This window comes from Thermobia domestica, chromosome 2 (assembly GCF_964235325.1).
Source record: "Thermobia domestica chromosome 2, izTheDome1.hap1.1, whole genome shotgun sequence".
Lineage (NCBI taxonomy): Eukaryota > Metazoa > Arthropoda > Insecta > Zygentoma > Lepismatidae > Thermobia > Thermobia domestica.
Genome location: NC_137455.1, coordinates 145736245 through 145756441, shown reverse-complemented (window position 1 = coordinate 145756441; position 20197 = coordinate 145736245). Strand labels below are relative to the sequence as shown.

At 36.1% G+C, this 20197-nt stretch overlaps 1 protein-coding gene and 1 non-coding gene across 2 annotated transcripts in view; one reads left to right on the top strand and one right to left on the bottom strand.

Moving 5' to 3' along the window:
- Positions 1 to 20197, bottom strand: part of LOC145676008 (F-box only protein 33) — an 82494-nt gene that overhangs the window by 21381 nt on the left and 40916 nt on the right. The window lies entirely within an intron of this gene.
- Positions 18168 to 18239, top strand: TRNAR-CCG (transfer RNA arginine (anticodon CCG)). Its single transcript has one exon. It is a non-coding gene; the product is annotated as a tRNA-Arg (tRNA).

The following is a 20197-nucleotide window of genomic DNA, read 5'->3' as shown; positions in this document are numbered from 1 at the left end:
TGTTTAAGGCAAAATTCAGGGGGATGTCTTCAATTTTATAATATATACGACTGTTGAAAAAGTCGTAGCAGAAACCAGGATTGCCGGTAGAATGATGAAATTGTACAGTTTTAAAGAACATATTTCTGTATGTACAAATTTTCATATTAATAACAAAATTCTTTTTGTGTTTTTGAGGCCCCTAAAGAGACTATATGTGCCTATCCAGCGAATTTCACGAATTTCGAGATCAGAGCTGTCATCAAATTTTTGTTTCATCAAGGAAAGTCACCGCAGCAAATTCATGAGCTAATTAGTGAAACACTACGGGACTATCTTTCGTCATAATCAGTGGTGACGACGTGGATGACAGTTTGAAGGAGGCGATTCCTCAACAGATAATGCTCCACCTGCAGGAAGACCAAAAACAGTGAGCGTCCCGAAATCGTGTACGAAATTCATGACATTATTCTTGAAAACTGCAGAATCTCAGCAAAACGTGTAGCAGAGATTGTGGGCATTTCTCGGGAATGCGTTGGTAGCATAATTCACAATGATTTGTCCAAGGTCTCGATAAAATGAGTTCCCAAAAATCTGTCAGAAGATCAAAAGCGTGAAAGAGTGAGGGCATCAAGGAAAGTAATCTCTCATTTTGAGTGAAATGTCGACCAATTTGTTACGAATAGTAACTACGGACGAAATACGGTTGTATCACTATGATCTTGAAACGAAACAACAGTCAATGGAGTGGCCGTACTCAGATTCCCTCACCACAAGAAATTTCAAGGGACAGAAGTCAGCTCGGAAAGTGTTTGTAACAGTCTTCAGGGATATGGATGGAGTCGTACTTATAGACTACCTGCCCAAGGATCATACTCTATATTACTCCAAAACTGAAAAAACAAAGTGCAACGCAGCGGAAAATTGAAAAAAGGAATTTTGTTCCTTCAGGACAATACCCCTGTCCATCGAGCAATGTCAACAATAGATGTTGCATGCTCTAGGGTTTCAAGGTTTATATTATCCTCTTTATACAACGTATCCTAGATCTAGCTTCACCAGACTATTACTTATTCCCCAACACTTAAAAGGAAACTATTTTAGTTTCCATATGGAGGTGATTAGTGCTACGAAACAGTGATGCGAGGAACAGCCTTCAGTATTTTTTAAAACTAATTCTATGGCCTTGGAACCCAGAGGTTCAATGCAGCGTTCATAAAGCTCTCCACTGATTTTTATCCTTAGCCAAATGGATCCAGTTTCTACTTTGTATTCCACTTCTACGAGATCTAGCTAAATATTATCCTCCTGACTGGGACTGGGTCTTCCTAATGATCGTTTTCCGATTTGATGTTTAGTTAAAACTTTGAAAGCATTCCTACTTTTTTTCATTTTGGCTACATGACCTGCCCACCTGAGCCTCCTAGACTTGACCCAAACAATGTTTGGTACACGGTATAAATTATGCAATTCCTCGTTATGAAGTTTCCGCCATTCCCGTTCCTCGGGGACCCGAATATTCGTCTCAGGATTTTGTTTACATATACTTTCAGTCTCCGTTCTTCCCTCAGAGTAAACGACTATATTTCCCAACCATACAGCACAACAGACATGGCTATTGTTTTGTATCTTTTAATTTAAATAATAAATTCCTCGACAGAATTCGCGACGACAAAAGATTTTGAACTAAATAATAACATGAATTTCCTGCTTTCAGTCAACATTTAATTTCTTCGTGGATATAGTTTTGGTCTGTTAACACTGATCCTAGATATTGGAAAGTATTTACTTAGTCGAAAGTATTATTTGATACTTTGACGCATCCATAATTTGCAGTATTATGATCACGGCTAACTTCCATGTATTTAGTTCTCTCTGCATTTACTTCTAAGCCCCTACCCCTACAAACATTTAATAAGACTTTTGCATTTCTTTCTATTATTTTCCCATCATCCCCTATTACATTTACATTTGTATACGCCAAAACTTGGTGAATACCATTCAGCTCTACGCCCTGGTTGCTGTCTTTGTTTTTCCTTATAGTGTACCCAAGAACAAAGTTGAATAATAATGACGATAACGCATCTCCTTGTTTCAGACTATTCTCGATGTGAAAGCTCATGGACAAGAACTTTGCTACTAACTCTACTTTGGGATTCATTTAAACACATCTTAATTTTTAACTAGCATTTTTGGTATTTCAAATTCTGTAAGAATATTTACAAAGTTTCCCTTCTAACAGATTCGTAGAATCAATAAATAATTGATGTACCAGGGTATTGTATTCCCATGTCTTTTCGAGTATTTGTCAAATTGTAAATATCTGGTTGATAGTTAATCGATTTCGCCTAAATCAGCACTGATAATCTTCAATAATTCTACCTGCGTATGAAGCCAATCTTGCTAATAGAATGTTTAAAGGATGTTGGCAGAAGATAAATACCTGAATAATTATTACGATCAGTTTTGTCGCCTTTCTTGTGAATTGGAACAATGATTGATTGTTTTCATTCTTCTGGCAATTCCTCCTTGTTCCAGATAAGGAGAATGAGTTCGTGTATCCTCTTCCACGATTCCTCCCCCCCCCCTCATTCAAATTAACTCAGTTGAATTTCGTTTACACCCGGAGATTTATATTTCTTTCATTTCTTTATCGGGATTTCTACTTTTGTTTGATTAGGCTATGGAATATACGGTTCTGCAGTGTGCATTTCACTTTCTCCATGAACATTAGTTTTTGACTGCATGTTAAATAAATCGTCCAAGAAATCTTTCCATCTATAAAAACGATATGTGTATGAGTAAGATTTGATCCGTCAGCTTTCTTTAATATACAGGGTGGGCCATTTTAATCAATCCACGGAAATATCTGAAAAATGATAAAACATAGAAGAAATGTTTGAAGTACACGTTATATATTGCTAAGGGGGAAAACCAATTCCGCCAAAAGTACCCCTCCTCGCCCCCCGTAAATGGGGGTAACGGGGGGTAACTTTGAAATGTCAAATGGGAACATGGGTCGAGTAATACCTCATTCGAAAGGTCTCGGAAAACTAAGTAACGCTGTACCAAAAGATGTTTCATATTTGGCACCAGTTTCAAAATGGCCGCCATGATATAGTTCGGAAACTCCAGCACCCGTAGTATGAAAACCATGGAAGGCAAATGAATGGAACAAAATTGAAATACGTAAATATCATGGGGCATATCGAATGATGTGATCCCTGTGATCCCAGAGGCTTCCCTGATGGGGACTTGGGTGCTAACTTCAAAATTTCAATGTCCGACCGGACACCGGTTCGGGCGTACGCTTGACCTACACAATGCTGTTTGGAAGGCAGACTTCATGGATAGAGAGTTGGTGCACTGAGTTAATGCGGATGGCCACAGTTACATTTTGTTTAACTATTAGCACTCATGTCATATCGTGAGCTTGAGGGACGAAACAGTGTGTACGTATATCCCTGAAATGTTTTACGAATAACCAGCACGCATTGCATAAAAGTTTCTGTGGCGACGGAGATTAGCAAATTCACACGTTTGTAAGTTCCAGCAACTGAATTATTCGACAACTTCTTTCGTATAACGTTCCTTCTGTTTTCTCATCAAATCATACTCAGCCATACAGATATGCGTTACCATTCAAATAAAATTTCACCTTTTTTAGTCACTACAGCGTCATCCTTACAAACAAATGTTTCAACCACACCATACCTATTTTTTAGCGTAGCCTTAATTTGCGAATTAAAGTAGAATTTTCATTTGAACTTTCACAGTTACTTTCCACCCCACTCACATACAGAGCGTAGGAAGAGATTATTTTGCAGGACTTGGATTTCTCTATATACATTATGGTAATTTTACTCTAACATTTTTATCTCTGTTGTATCATTCTCGTGCCTTGGAACGCCTCCGTGGTTTTCCTATTTAATTTTTGTTATTTTCATTTATCTCTAACTGCATTCATACTCTGGGCACTAGACGTTTTCTTAGACACATTCACCATGTCTTGGCGATCATTTTGAAAACGGTGTCTCATGTCGAAAATATTCTTACAGAAGCTGTTTGATATTCATTTGTCTATGTAACGTGATGTTACTCGCTTCAAGTTGCTATTTGAAATTTTCAAGTTGGCCCCGGATACCTTTCAGTGGAGTCACCCCGGCAAAACCTCTCGATGTACCTTACGTCAGTTACCTACTCCAGTTTTTCTTCTGTTGATTTATCTCCAATCGCTTTCATACTACGGGTACTAAACCTTTCTTCTGACACGGATACTATGTTTCGGCGGCCTTTTGAGAACACTGCCATTTCACCTCAATCGTTTTCTCCTGCAAGATGTTTGATTTTGCAAGATTTATCGAACGAGGTTCCACTCGACTCATGCTGCTATTTGAAATCTTGAAGTTAGCCCCCAAGATCCCATCAGGGAAGCCGCTGGGATCACAGGGATCACATCATTCGATATGCCCCATGATATTTACGTATTTCAATTTTGTTCCATTCATTTACCTTCCATGGTTTTCATACTACGGGTAGTAGAATTTCCGAACAATATCATGGCGGCCATTTTGAAACTGGTGCTAAATATGAAACATCTTTTGGTACAGCGTTACTTAGTTTTCCGAGACCTTTCGAACGAGGTATTACTCGACCCATGTTCCCATTTGACATTTCAAAGTTACCCCCCGTTACCCCCATTTACGGGGGGCGGAGAGGAGTAATTTTGGCGGAATTGGTTTTCCCTCTTAGCAATATATAACGTGTACTTCAAACATTTCTTCTATGTTTTATCATTTTTCAGATATTTCCGTGGATTGATTAAAATGGCCCACCCTGTATAAGTGCGAGGTTGACATCCTTTCTTAAATTCGCTGATACCCTTGTACTACCATGAGCAAAATAAATGACGCGTCTCTTTATTTTGAAGTTTTTTGAAAATATCTCCGTTTTCTTTATATGTTCGAAATTTTGGAAGGTTTCCCCAGCAGGACAGGTTAATAACAAACCCGTTTTTAATATTTGTGTTAGATATTAGCTTAAAATAAAGAAATTAGAAGCAAAAAACATTAAATCGACAGAAATCTCGAGAATTACCAACTCTGCTAAAGTGGGAAATTTTCAAGAACGCGAGGGAATTCTGCAGTTCAACACGAAGCAGCGACATCTATGTCATTGAGAGAAGCGTGGATTAGATCTACAAACGAAAATTTTAACGAAATATTTCTAGTATGTCTTATTATATGCATTATCAGCGAACTCCAAATATATGAATCTATGCTAAGTATTAACGTATAGATAGTGCAAATAGTGGAAATTACCTATGGAAAAAGACGAATTGTTAGCCCAATCGTAATGAAAAATCGTCTTTACTGTAGAACAGGTTCAGCTTACGTAAGAGAGCAAATAGCTCAGTTAGGTAAAGCAGCGAGTTTGTATACCAAAGGTAGACGGTTCGAATCCCGTGGAAGTACTGTTGTCATTTTTATCACTCAGGTTATTTTATTTATTTTTTATTTGGGAAAGAATCAAATTGTAACATATGTGTAAAACTCATGACGATACCAAAAAAAAAAAAAAAAAAAAAAAAAAGAGAAAATATCGTCGCATTTGCATTAGTGTCTCTAATTTTTGTTTGCAAACAGATTCGTAATTATTTCCCCTGTGCTCACTGATGCATAACGAATGTTTTCCAGTAAATGTTAATTCTAATTTGGAGAATTTTATAGTTTCACAATGTTTCTCACTACATAGTCTTCTATCTACGTGTTTGGATATTTTGATAACAGATTTCCCTATTAAATGTTTAATTTTCTCTATAAATATTTGTCTTAAATTGAAATTGTTTTGAATTTACTACATAAGCAAAGTTGCCCGTAGGAGGGGAGCTCAAGTAATAGATATTCTACGTAAAAGCAACGTATTGTAGAATGATGATGCTTCTTACCTTCAGCACATAATCTTAACGTTAGAGAGTCAGAGAGAGAAAAATCCTGGTTTTTCCTCCTCTATGACCACCCATCTTAAACCTCTACATATCATTGTTCGTCTCACATAATTTCGGCTCTCCAAAGACATTCATATTTATTATTATTATTATTATTATTATTATTATTATTATTATTATTATTATTATTATTATTAATGAATATGCCACCCTTACATAATGTTGTAACTTTACCCATCTTAGTTTAAAGTGCTTTCTTTAGTAATAATTTGAGCAACCACGTCACAAAATTTAAAATGTATGAGGGGGCACGACGTTTTATTTCCCCTCCTCTCTTTTCAGCACCCTCCACCAGAAGGTATATAATTTCTGAGAAGCAGGGCAGACAAAATGAATAAGAAATATATTTAGAGCATCCTTTCCTCCTTCGTGAATGTAATATCACGTAGCATTTTTATTCTACTGAAGACGACCCTAGGCCGTTATGGTTAGGTAACAAAAGAAATACCTAATATATTTATAGCGCCCCTTATCTGTAATATTACCTCTTCTTTATTTGTTCGAGGCTTCCCTACACAACCAAGGGTGACAAAAAGAATAGGAAAAGTCTCTAAAGATTACAAAAGACTTTATATTTTGTCAGAAACAAGGCAGTATATACACAACATTGCTTTCGTTAACAAGCGTTTCACCCTTGAGTCGCTTATAAAATTATGCAGAATAACTTTTGCCGATCATTGTTCTAGAGGGATTTGTCCAGGATGGTTTGGTGTCGAGCTAATAACGATAAGTATATTTATTTACATCACTGTTAAAGAAATAGCAAACTTTCTGAAAGGAACTTACTTAGGAAACAGATCTTCTTTCTACTTAGCCAGAGCCCACTCTGAAAAATTTTCATCTGGCATTCTGAGTGAAAGTCCTATGGGACTATTAGAAAAATATATTCCCGTTTTCCGGGTGATGGTAGAATTTCTTAAACAGTTATTGAATTACGTTCGAAGGGTAGGCGTAAATAGCGCCCCCGCAACAATGTGGCGTGGGGACCGCACAAGCTGCAAGGCCAAAAAATATACAGAAAGTACGCAGGGGCGGAGCAGGCCAAATTTTCACACGGGCAAAGTGACTTTTTGGCGTCCTTCCCCTAGTAGTAGCCTATATTTTACATTTTATCATAGTGTTTTTAATAGTTTAAACCAGGAGCGTCATTTCAGATTTTGCTTTGGGGGGGGGGGGGGCAAGACCTCTTGATATAAGTAAAATTTCGCGTTTTTCACTGATTTACTACTATTCTAATGATAAAATCTATATACATCTCAAACTCACGGGGGGCAAATGCCCCTCCCTGCCCTCCCTAAATGACGCCCCTGTTTTAAACCCATTTTCAAAAAGAAATCCATTACCTAGGAAAAGTTCACAAAGAATATGGCCCGCTATAAACAATACCAACTCCACCCCCCCTGGTCTAGTGGCTAGCACGCCTGCCTTCTGTGGTACCGGGTCCAATTTCCGGTGGATTACTGTTGAACGACAAAAGTGGTTCGGATTCCACTATAATTAGTATCCGCATCTCCCTTGCCCATTAAGGCATAACCGTGGAACGCTAAACTCAAGCAAACAAACAATACTTAATTCCCGGCACTCTTTATTCTACATGCCATCTCTCAATTTTTCGATACAGCCCCCTTAGTACTATGAAACTCTCTTCTTCCATAGTGAAATGGAAAAAGATCATATAATTGCCACTACTTTACAAGAATATAAACCAAAAACGTCAGTAGAAAGCACATTATAAAATTTACTTTTTGAGGCTCGTTTTGGTGCCCCTCTTTCTCTGGCGCCCCGGGCAGTCGCCCGGCCCTTAGTCCGCCCTTGAAAGTACGGACGCATAACTAAGGACTGCGGAGGAGAGGTTAACCTTCATGTTATGCCACTGGTTTGACGTGTTTGAAATGTTCAGTAAGTGATCAGTTGGTGAAATAATTTCGACGGTTACTGATGTTTAAAGTTTAGCTAGAGCTCCTCCGTGGCTAAGCGGTTAGCGTACGCGCCTTTGGCGTGGGAGGCCCGGGTTCGATTCCCGGCGGGAGCTCATGTGGTTCGGATTCCACGTTAATCAGTAGGTCCACGTCTCATATAGCCTCGCTGCTGAACGGGACGTTAAACTCAAAATCAATCAATCAATCAAAGTTTAGCTAAGACAAAGCTACCTAATCAAATACATTTGATATCGCGATGTCACAATTTGATTTTTCCTCACATAAAAAAGATAAAAACAATAGTAATAAAAACCCTTACTCGTACTGGGCTCCTAACTAACAACCTAATTCTTACAGACTAGTTGCTCTGACCAACTGAGTTTCGATTTCTTACGCGAAAGAAGTCTGTTATATTAAGAGGCATGCTTTTCATTATCAAAACTGTTAGAAGTAATACGAACATGGCTTAAGAACAGAGACGGAACTGAATTACCACTCGATTGACCTTGAGGGCAAATCACCAAAGCGTAGCTATAAACGTAAGTTCAGCATGCATTTCTCTGGAGTTGTGTTCAGTATTCCTATCTGCCAGTCATGCTTGTTGGTAGGAGTAATATGTTACAAACCTAACCTTTCGATAGAGCACAATGACAGAGAATCAAAATTAATGAATTCTTGCCCTTGTGAACTTGGGATACCACCATGTGCAATAAAACTGTCGCGTCTTCTGAAGTGATATTTTATCGAAAATAACTCGTTTTCCTTTATATATCCGAAGTTTGAGGGTTTCAAAATGAGGAAACGTTACTGACAAACAAGGACGCATTTAGGGGTGGGTCCAGGTGGTCCGGACTCCCCTCTGAAATCCCAACTTCTCTGTAAATTTAGCCTAAATTTAAGGATTATCTTTTAAATTTTATTATAATTTATCCTAATATTGAAGTCGGACTTCTCCCGAAATAAATTACTGCATACGTGCCTGCTGACAATTTTCAATATATTCCTTAAATAAGTAAAATAACTAAATTAGGAGCAAAAAGCTTCAACACGGGCTAACTTTTGTCCACTGCCAATATTGTTAGAAGGGATATTAATAGCAAAAACTGCTAGGCAATGCTGAACCTTGGAACTTCACTCCGAACAGCAAGCTTATTATTGAGAACTACATATGAAACATTTTATCAAAACTTATCTAGCTTTTACCTGGCATGAAATTATTATATACACCAAAATTCACTCTCCTAAAATGTGTATCTAAGCATTGCTCTACGTATCTACGAAGCAATGAAAATTGTTTATCGAAATATGTGAGCAGGGAATTCTAACAGCCAGCCATTTTATTTAAATCGTAGTAAACCCTGTAACCGGGCGTTAACGTGAAGACAAAGCTTGGTCCATTGGTAAAGTGTTGGAGGAATATAAACTCAATGTTCGTAGGTTCGAATCTATCCACTCACCATAACATTTTGTTCTTATGTGTAACGATGAAATAAGAAAAAATGTATAACCGTTAAGACAAAACTTCAACCAAGTCTGAAGAGAACAATACTAAAATAGTAATACAATGACGTCAACCAAAAATTATTTCATGTAGCGTTTGGACGAAATTACAGCTGTTAACAATTGCAGAAATAAAAACAGGCTGTAATGCAGTCTAGACTTCTGAATGCATTTACTTCCTGAAAACTTCCGTCTCGTCATTGGTATGCCGTTAATCATTGTAAAACCTTTCAATTGGAAGTGAAATGACACAAACTAAAACAGTTTTAAATCAATAAATGTCTGTGTAAAAGTAGGTGTCTTTTATCTGTAGTTCTGAGTTCCTTTTACTTTGAAGTGACAAATGAGAGAAGAAAGTATGGTGTTCGAAAAAAAATCAAATTTGAGATTTCAACGAATTTACACGTATTATAGCCCCTAACACCGAAAAAGTTATTTTTCGATACATGTCCATCAGTTCGTCCGTCCGTTCGCTACACTTTTCTGTGCACTCGCCTAGAAGCCATACCTCGCCTAGAAGCCATACTTGAACATACCATAAATTAGTTGAAAAATTTACGGTATGTTCAACTTATCTGCACCAAATTTTAGTTTAAGATTTTCATAGTATTTCCTATAGTTTTTTTTATTTCCCTCCTACTCCCAAAACAAGGGTAGTTTCCTGTACGATGAAAATAAAAAAAAGATATTTTCTCATAACTGGCTCTAATGATCTTGTTTTCTTTCTTTTTTTATAAATCAATATTTAATTAGCAACCCTATTTTGTGGTATAAGGCGTTTATCTGAGAAAAATCTACAAGGGGTAGTTTATACTAAGGGGGTGAGTTTTTTCTCAGTGATTTTCTCAAAATGGACTCAAATGTTTTCGTTCATATTTCATAAATAAAGATTTCATTAATAACTTATCAATATGGCATAACTCGTTTGTCCTAAAAAAATGCGAGGGGTAGTTTATTCTTGGTGGAGTGTTGTCTGGGCGATTTTCTCAAAAACGACTCAAAAGAGTTTATTCATATTTCAAAAATAAATATTTCGTTAATAACCGAACAATATGGCAAAACTCGTTTGTCCTGAAAAAGTATTCGAGGGGTAGTTTACTCTTGGGGGTGTTTTTCCTCCACGGTTTTCTCAAAAATGAGTCAAGCAATTTTGTTCGTACTCAGAAATTAATATTTCATTAAAAACCTAGTAATATGGAATAACTCGCTTACCCTGAAAGAATCCTCAAGAGATAGTTTATTCGGGGAGTTATTTTTCCCTCACGATTTTCTCAAAAATTACTCGGACAATTTTATTGATAATTCATAAATAAGTATTTCATTAATAACCCTATATTTTAGTATAAGTCATTTCTATGAAAAACAATTACAACGGATAGTTTATTTTTGGGGTCAAGGTTTTTTCCCCGACAATTTTCTCGAACGACAGGCGATTTTGTTCAAATTTCGCAAATAAATATTTCATTAATAACCAAAAGTATATCTTAACTCATTGTTCGAAACAATTCACAAGAGGTAGGTTACTCCTGACGTGTTCTTTTTGAACGACTTTCCCAAAGTGACTCATTTGATTTTTTTCATATTTCATAAACAATGATTGCATTAATTGGTCTATTATATGTCTAATGAAAATGTGCTCAAAGTGTGAGTTAGTTTTGTAGTATGGATTTTCTTCAATCGAAGTTTTTTATTCGATAATCTGACATTCGATGTATTTGAATAATACGATAATTTTATTCGTATTATCCAAATACACACTTCAGTAACAACTGCGGCCTAACACAGTTAAGAAATTGAATTGAAAAAGTTTAGTGCGGTGGCCCTGTAATTGAATATTTTTTGAGAAACTCCCTAGCTTTTTGTGGTAAACTCAGGCTTTTCTTTTTCGAGCGACAAAAGAGAGAAGAAAATATAGTGATTGTGAAAATAATATCAAATTCAGATTTCAACGGATTTACATGTTTCATGGCGTCTACATACCGAAAATGTGACTTTTCGACACCCGTCCTTCCGGTCCGTCCGTTCGGCACACTTTTGTATGCACTCGCCTAGAGGCCATACCGTTCAACTTATCTACACCAAATTTTAAACTTAGGGTTTACTTAGTATTCTTACAGGAGCTTTTCCATTTTTTCCTACCACCTAAAATAAGTGTGGTTTACAAACAGCCGAAAATCGAAAAACGCTATTTTCTCAAAAATGGTTTTAACAGTTTTGTTTATTTTTCATTAATCAATATTTAATTAACAACCCTATATTGCAGTATCAGATATTTCTCTTAGAAAAATTTACGAGGGGTAGTTTATTCTTGGAGGTGACTTTTTCTCGACGATTTTCTCAGAAAACACCCTGGCGAATTTTGTACACACTTCATAAATAAATATTTGACCTTACAACATGGTATAAGTCAATTGACCTGAAAAATATATGAGTAGTAGTTTATTCTTGGACTTGAATTTATTCCCAGTGAGTTTCTCAAACACGACCAGTTGGCAACCCTGTATCTCGACAACGAAGCTGAATTCGAAAACTGCAAGAGGACCATTTGTCTCCTTTTGATGTCACGAATCACCTCCCGAAGTTTGTGGACATCTTTCAGGTTCACCCTTAATGAAGCTTCTTTTCGAAAAGTTAACTATTAACTTTAGGCATTGTTTATCTTTTTTTAAATCACAAATGTCGTTATTAATTTTAAGGCAGAGAACTACTTCTGAGAGAATAGATCTTGAAAAATAATTTTAAAACTTAGACTTTTGTTTTCGAGACATTCTAGACAAGACGAGACATTTTACAAGCTATCTCGTGTCCAAAACACTTGCCTCGTATTATCTTGGATGTCACAAAGCGCGTCTTGTCTCTTTCTCGAGACATGTCTTATCTCGTGCGCATTCGTTAACACTTGGGAAGGATTATCTTTCTACTCAAAGCATTGTTTTTATAATGGTTGCATATTTATGATAATTGCTGTCCACATAAATTACAGTCCTTTCAGTTGAATTAATTTTTATTATTATTATTTTTGAAATTGCAATATCTAGTTTAACGTTGGACGATTATGCACCTACGCTAAGGGAGAATGATGATGAATGAAATGGTGAAATGAAGAAAGTTGGAGGAAAATGGAAAATCTCAAGAAAACACATACCCATGCACACGGTATTTGTCCACCTCAAATTTCACTTGGCACGAAGTGGAATCGAGCCACGGACCCCCTGCACCAAAGGTCCCTGCAATGCTTTATTATTAATATTAATAATAATAATAATTGAAGCGAGCTTAACGAGTTTCAACCGTACGACTCAACCAACGTTTGGGTGCCTGTTCGTTCGTCTGCTCCTCTCATAAAAGACATTTCATTTTAATGAAACTAGTAAGTGCCTTCTTTTAGATCTGCGAAGTAACTATTGCTTGGAATATGAATCTGCAAAACATAAGAGGTAAAATTAACCAAATGGTGCAAGTTTCCACTTATATATACAAAACAATTTTGCAATATCAACTACGTGAATCTTACACCTACACCGAAGAGCCATCCGAGATTTGATCATTGTCCACACGGACTGAAATTGTCATTTGAAGCCAAGACTTTAATATGAAGCCAATAATTTCTTTAAAATAGACGGAAAATTCGGAAGTTATAAGCATTTTCATATTTTTGCCTTTTTCCATAAGGGAGCCGTAGCCCCCTATACTGAAGACCCCCCCGGAGATTTGATCATTGTCCACTCGGACTGAGTTTGTCATTTGGAACCAATACTTTAATACGAAGCAAAATATTTCTTTAAAATAGACGAAAAATTCGAAAGTTATAAACATGTTAATAATTTTGCCTTTTCTCATAAGGGGGCCGTATTAGCCTACACTGAAGAGCCCCACGAGATTTGATCATTGACCACTTGGACTGAAATTCCCATTTGAAACCAAAACTTTAATATGAATCCAAAAATTAAACTTTTACATCAATTTAAACTGACTGGGTTCCGGTTCCCCCCACTATTGTTTAGTTTAGTTAAGTGGTAATTTGAGACAGCTTCACATCATCAAAAGAATGTTTCACTTCCCCTCCCCTCCCCCAGGAGTTCGTGCTGGATCCACCACTGGAATCAATAGACACTCTTCCTATTCTTTTTGTCACCCTTGATTGTGTAGGGGGTCCCTCGTACAAATAAAGAAGCGGTAATATTACAATCAAGGGGCGCTATATATTAGGTATTTTTTTTAGTTACCTACCCCTAACCGCACAGGGCCATCTTTCGTAGAATAAAAAATATTACGTGATATTCCAATCATGAAAGGGGAGAGGATGCTGTAAATATATTTCTTATTCATTTTGTCTGTCCTGCTTATCAAAAATTACTTTCTGTTGGAAGGCTACTGAAATGAGAGGGGCAAAATAAAAAGTCGTACCCCCTCCTACATGGTTGCTCAAATAAGTACTAAAGAAAGCATTTTAAACTAAGATATTTAAGATTTAAACTAGGAAACTAAGATATCCTACATTATGTAAGGATGGCATATTCAGGATTATTATTATTATTATTAATATTATTATTATTATTATTATTATTATTATTATTATTATTAATATTATTATTATTATTATTAATATTATTATTATTATTATTATTATTATTATTATTATTATTATTATTATTATTATTATTATTATTATTTGAATGTTTTTGGAACACCGAAATTTTGTGAGACGAACAATGATATGTAGAGGTTTAAGATGGGTGGTCATAGAGGAGGAAAAACCAGGATTTTTCTCTGTCTGACTCTCTAACGTAAAGATTATGTGCTGAAGGTAAGAAGCATCATCATTCTACAATACGTTGCTTTTACGTAGAATATCAATTACTTGAGTTCTCCTCCTTCGGTCTACTTACCTTATGTAGTAAATTCAAAATAATTTCAATTCAATACAAATACATTGTAAAACTTTTCCGTAATTAAACATCTAGGGAAAATTAAACATTTAATAGGGATATCTGTTATCAAAATATCCAAACACGTAGATAGACGACTATCTAGTGAGAAATATTGTGAAACTTTATAAAATTCTCCAAATTAGAATTAACATTTACTGGGAAACATTCGTTATGCGCCAGCGAGCATATGGTGAGCAGTGAGCACAGGGGAAATAATTATGAAACTGTTTGCAAACAAAATTAGGGACGCTAATGCAAGTGCGACAACAGCATTTTTTCTTTTTTTGGTATCGTCATGAGTTTTACACATACGTTACAATTTGATTCTTTCCCAAATAAAAAAGTAAAAAAAATAACCGTAGTGTAGTGATAAAAATGATAACGGCACTTCCACGGGATCGAACCCGCTACCTTCAGCATACAGACTCGCTGCTTTAACTAACTGAGCTATTTGTTTTTTTACGTGAACTGAGCCTGTTCCGGTAAAGACGATATTTCATTACGATCGTCCTACCAATTCGTCCTTTTCCATAGATAATTTCCACTATTTGCTCTATCTTTATGTTAATACTTAGCATATATTCATATATTTGGAGTCTGCAGATAATGCATATAATAAGACATACTAGAAATATTCGTTAAAAGTTTAGTTTGTAGATTTAATCCACATTTCTCTCAATGACATAGATGTCGCTGCTTCGTGTTGAAATGCAGAATTCCCTCGTGTTCTTGAAAATTTCCCACTTTAGCAGAGTTGGTAATTCTCGAGATTTCTGTCGATTTAATGTTTTTTGCTTCTAATTTCTTTATTTTAAGCTAATATCTAACACAAATATTAAAAACGGGTTTGTTATTAACCTGACCTGCTGGGGAAACCTTCCGAAATTTCGAACATATAAAGAAAACGGAGATATTTTCAAAAAACTTCAAAATAAAGAGACGCGTCATTTATTTTGCTCATGGCAGTACATGTACATGCTTTTGTCTTTACTATTATCTTCAAGTTCATTAACTTTCGCTTTCAAAAAAAATCGCGTTTCTTTGTTCTTAAAGTTTTGGAAGTTTCCTGCCTGAAGTCAACGAAATTTTGTGTAGTTATATCGTTCGGATTTTGTAGACATCCCAGTTTTGCCTGTTTTTCTCTTTCCTGCTAGTTTTTGCATTCCTGGTAGACCCATAGTTTGTTCCTATGTATTTCTGCGTGCCCCAATTTTTCTTATGCTGAAATTTTAATGCTATCCCTCATTTCAAGTAAGTATACTGAACACTACTGCTCTTCGAAGTCCACCTGGCTCCTCTTTATATTAAACCTCTCCATTTTAAAATGCTGAATATTCCCTTTATTCAACGATAATCTTTCTTATTATCGCTGCTACCAGGTAGCGATCAGTGTCATAGCCGAACATAATTATGCTACACTGCCTTCTTTCTACTAAAACCTGATCAATTTGATTATGTGTTTTTTTCACTTGGTGAGGTCCAAGTACACTTATGAACGTCGTGATGTGCGAATTTTGTACTCTTCACGATAATGTTTTTGGATGTTGTAAAGTTCACAAGTCTGACGCCGTTGTCATTACTTATGCAGGCTTTCATTCCATATAATCGGTTTGAAAATACCCTCTTGTCCTACCTTCGCACTGAAATCCCCTAATATAATTTTCATATCATATCGCAGAAGTTGTCAAATTCCAGTTCTACTTCTTCGTGAAAACTCTTTTATATCATCCTTATCTTCTGTTGAGGCATGTACATATAGAACAATAATATCACACTACATACTCTTAAGAGTAATAAACGAAAGTCTATCATTAACAAATTCAACCTGTTTAATTGCTGATATTATTAGTTTGGGAACGAAAAGCCCTGCTATAGTTGGGGATTTTTATTTCGTAGCAGAAGTAAAATTTCTGGACTTTACTGCTCCTTTTCCTTCCTGAACTCCTACTAGGTCTATCCTATATTTCTCTAACTCATTCGTTACGGATTTTAACGCGCCTCCCTATAAAGACTTCTTATATTCCATGTTCCAAAGTTCAGATCCATTTTATTTAACTGAGGTCGTATGAAGTTATTAGTCGTGGTCCGATGCTTCTATGAATGTTTCTGAACAAGTGTCTGTTTTTTTACAGGATGAGGTTGTTACACCAAACCCTCAAGCTGAACTACCTCTTGTTGTCTGTCCGCGACAGCTTATTCATAACATTTGCAGCTAACCTTTATATCTACAAGTCGTCTTCATCCGCAACCTTAGGACGTGCCATGCCTTGTTTACAGGAATTCACATTACATTTTTTTAACTGGCATGCAAAAAATTAAGAGCATCGTGCAAGAAAGGGTATTCAACTTCGAAAGGAGTGTGTAGAATAACTATAAAATTTCATTATTCCACGTGCATTTCTTCTGGGTTGGGCTACGGACATACTAGAGCGCCCCCCCCCCCCCCGTACAGTTAATTCTGAAAATTACCCCCTAAATAATCACTGCAATAAAACACAAGTAACATCATATTATTTAGGTTCTTCCATACTGATTGAGACTAAATCCCGTTTGAGAACATTTGAGTCCTGAGAACGAAATGAAAACTGGTCCTGGCAGAGGTGACCTTGGACAGCATACCCACTGTATTTCACATTGCTACTTACAGATGGCCGCAAGTGACACGCATATATGTGAGGCAATGTTGATGTGCTTGCAGAAAAGTGAGATAATTTAAGTGCAATGTGAAAAAACAGCATGGAAAACAACAATGACGATCAGAAGTGGACAAGGTGATTCCTGTGAAAGAATGATGTATCTACAGGGTTAGTCACCAACGCCTAGAGTATAGTGTGGTGCAGTATCTCCAAGTCATGCGACTGCGTTCCGCTGGGTAGCTGGTTTGGGGAAAGCAACAATCCATCGCATTGTGACAGGATCTAAAAATGAAAAAGTGCATACGCATTGGGTGCCGCATGAACTAAGCGTCGAACAGAAACCTGTCAGTGTGTAATGTTGCAAAGATCTACTGGCCTTACATGATGCAAATTCAAAACAGTTTTTGCTCGTTTGATGACGCAAGTTTTCTTTTTCAGTTAAAAGATACTACCAAAAAAAATAAATAAATAAATAAAATAAAATAAAGAAAAAAATCAAAAAAAAAAAAAAACATGCAATTTAAGCATACAGGAAGCTTACGGCCCACGAAAGCACGACTGTCATTCGCTTCTGTGTTTTGGGATGCGGACAGAATTCTACTCATTTGACTGGCCTCCACTCCGTGGCAAAGAAAACAGTGACACACACTGAATTCCTTAGCCGATTTCGAAGAGTAATTCAGCCACGAAGACCAGGAAATGGGCTAAACAAGTCCTTTTGTTGCACAATAACGCAAGACCACACATCTACACGGAAAACTAGAACCCTTCAGGAATTGGGATTCACAGTTGAAATATTCATCATATTCCCCTGATTTACCCCTTCAAATTACGCACTCTGGCAAAATGAATCAGCTTCCGGCGGAGACTGCTTTCTCAAGAGTGTGCAGCATCACTCCGAAAACGTCGTTGGACCAGAAAAAAACAACTTGCACAACGATGGCGACTGTGCATCAAGATAGATAGATAGTACGTGCACGAGGCCTGAGCATTTCAAAATTCTGTTTTTTGTTTTCTTCACGGCCGCAGTGAGGTTAGTTACAATCAATATGGAACGCACTAAGTGTGTGTGTGTATATATATATATATATATATATATATATATATATATATATATATATATATATATATATATATATATATATATATATATATATATATATATATATATATATATATATATATATATATGGGGGGCGCGGTGGCTCAGTGGTAGAGCGTTCACCTCCGGTGCTTGGGGTCCCTGGTTCGATCCCAGGTCGCGCCGTGTGTACTTTGTGGTAAACAAACACCGTGCTCGTGGGTTTTCTCGGGGTTCTCCCGTTTCCTCCCACTTTCTTCATTCTATCATTTAATTCATTTCTCATAATTACGGTCTCCTTTAGCCTAACCGGCATAACCGTGGGACGTACAACTCAAAGATTCATTCATTTTCATTTTAATTTCATATATATATATATGAACTCCATTACGATGTAATGTACTATAACAAATTCTTCATCATATTCATTTTTCACATCTTGTTCCATGACTGCAGTATTTAAAACCGGATTTTTCTTGTTTTATGTCAATATTCAGCAGCCAAATGGGTCTTAAGTTCAATGACTTGCGATTCACTCGCCTTAATGCACTCCCATGAGGATCGAAGTGCGAAATAAATGCTCAGCCACTCGGGAACTCCTTTTTTTATGCAACCAGCTTTGAAAACCATAAGTTATTAAGTCTACTACAGCATAATAATAATAACCTTTCACTTTTACATGTTATTAAGTATGGAATGAAAGCGTTATTTAAGTGGTCAATACAACTATAAATTTCAAAAGGAATGACAAACAAGCACATTAATAAAGTAATTAAAAGGAAGTATCTTATGTTTATTTAAAAAAAAAAAAAAACGTCAGTGCGTCACGCTAATATCTAATAATACAGTCACGCTAATAGATGTCACTAGTTGAGCTGCCTGACTGACGCAAATACATATCGCTAGTGTGGAAGCCATTTTCAAATTTAAAACTCTTGCAACAATTTAATTGCAACTTTAATTACATCGTTTCAATTTAATTATTTCATGAAAGAAGAAGGGCCTTAAAAAATAATATTTGTGCATTTCTATAGTATATAATGTGACGACTAACTGCAACTCATTGGTATTGCAATCAATTTAGTTGATTTAAGAGGCCTCATCACTGCGAAATTAAAGTACCGCCAATTTTACAGTAATTATACGATATCTTCAAATAGATACAAGATAATCGAAAAGTGGAACAAGACCTCCCTAGACAATATTATTTTGCGTGAGATACCGCTATCACGACTCATTTATCTGCTTTCTATTTCCAGCCATTTAGAAAATAGCATTTATTTTCGCATTTCTAAATAACTGCAGACGGAAAGCTACTACGTGACTCGTGATAACGGTACATCATGCAAAATAATATTGTCTACTCGCTTTTTCACAAACCTTTGCACTCTTCAAAAACAAACCGCGTAACTCAATTTGTATCACTCCGCGCATGAGTATTCAGCGATTGGTGCAGGAGAAAATGTTTCGTCTGTTTCCCGCAATATTTCTGCTTCTGCACGTGCATGTAATCCTTCACTGGTAACCTTCCTGCCTGCATGGCCATCATCAAATATAGCGCGCGCTGTGCGTATTTGTCAGTGGGTGTAGCTGTTTTCCTGTTAAATTTAAATTTTTGTGTAAGATGTCAATCCACATATAGAGATGTGCTTTTAATTGAAGCTAAAATGTTCTTAGTGTGATTTAAAAATACAATAATTGCTACTTAGGTTGAACAAGTGGAATTTCTAGGGGACTATTTTCTTATGGAAGAATAATGGTCATTTGGCTCATTGCAAGTGCTGCTCACTTCTGATTATATTTCGTTTTTTTTTTAATATATATATATATATATATATATATATATATATATATATATATATATATATATATATATATAAGAATCGTAGTCAGACTGTTTAGTCAGTTTCAGAGAACTGGGATGCAAATGTTCATTATGTTACCCAAAAGAAAAACTGAGCCCTTGTACTAAATTTCTATTTAATATATTAAATGCATTATACTTCAGATAATTGGAGAGCCTTTCATTGGATATAAAAAGTTGTAGGCCTATTATTTTAAAGATAAGTAAGAAATAAAGATAAAAGCAATTTCACCGATTCGAAGTAGCGTAACGTCTGATGTTAATTCTGTATGTTATAATC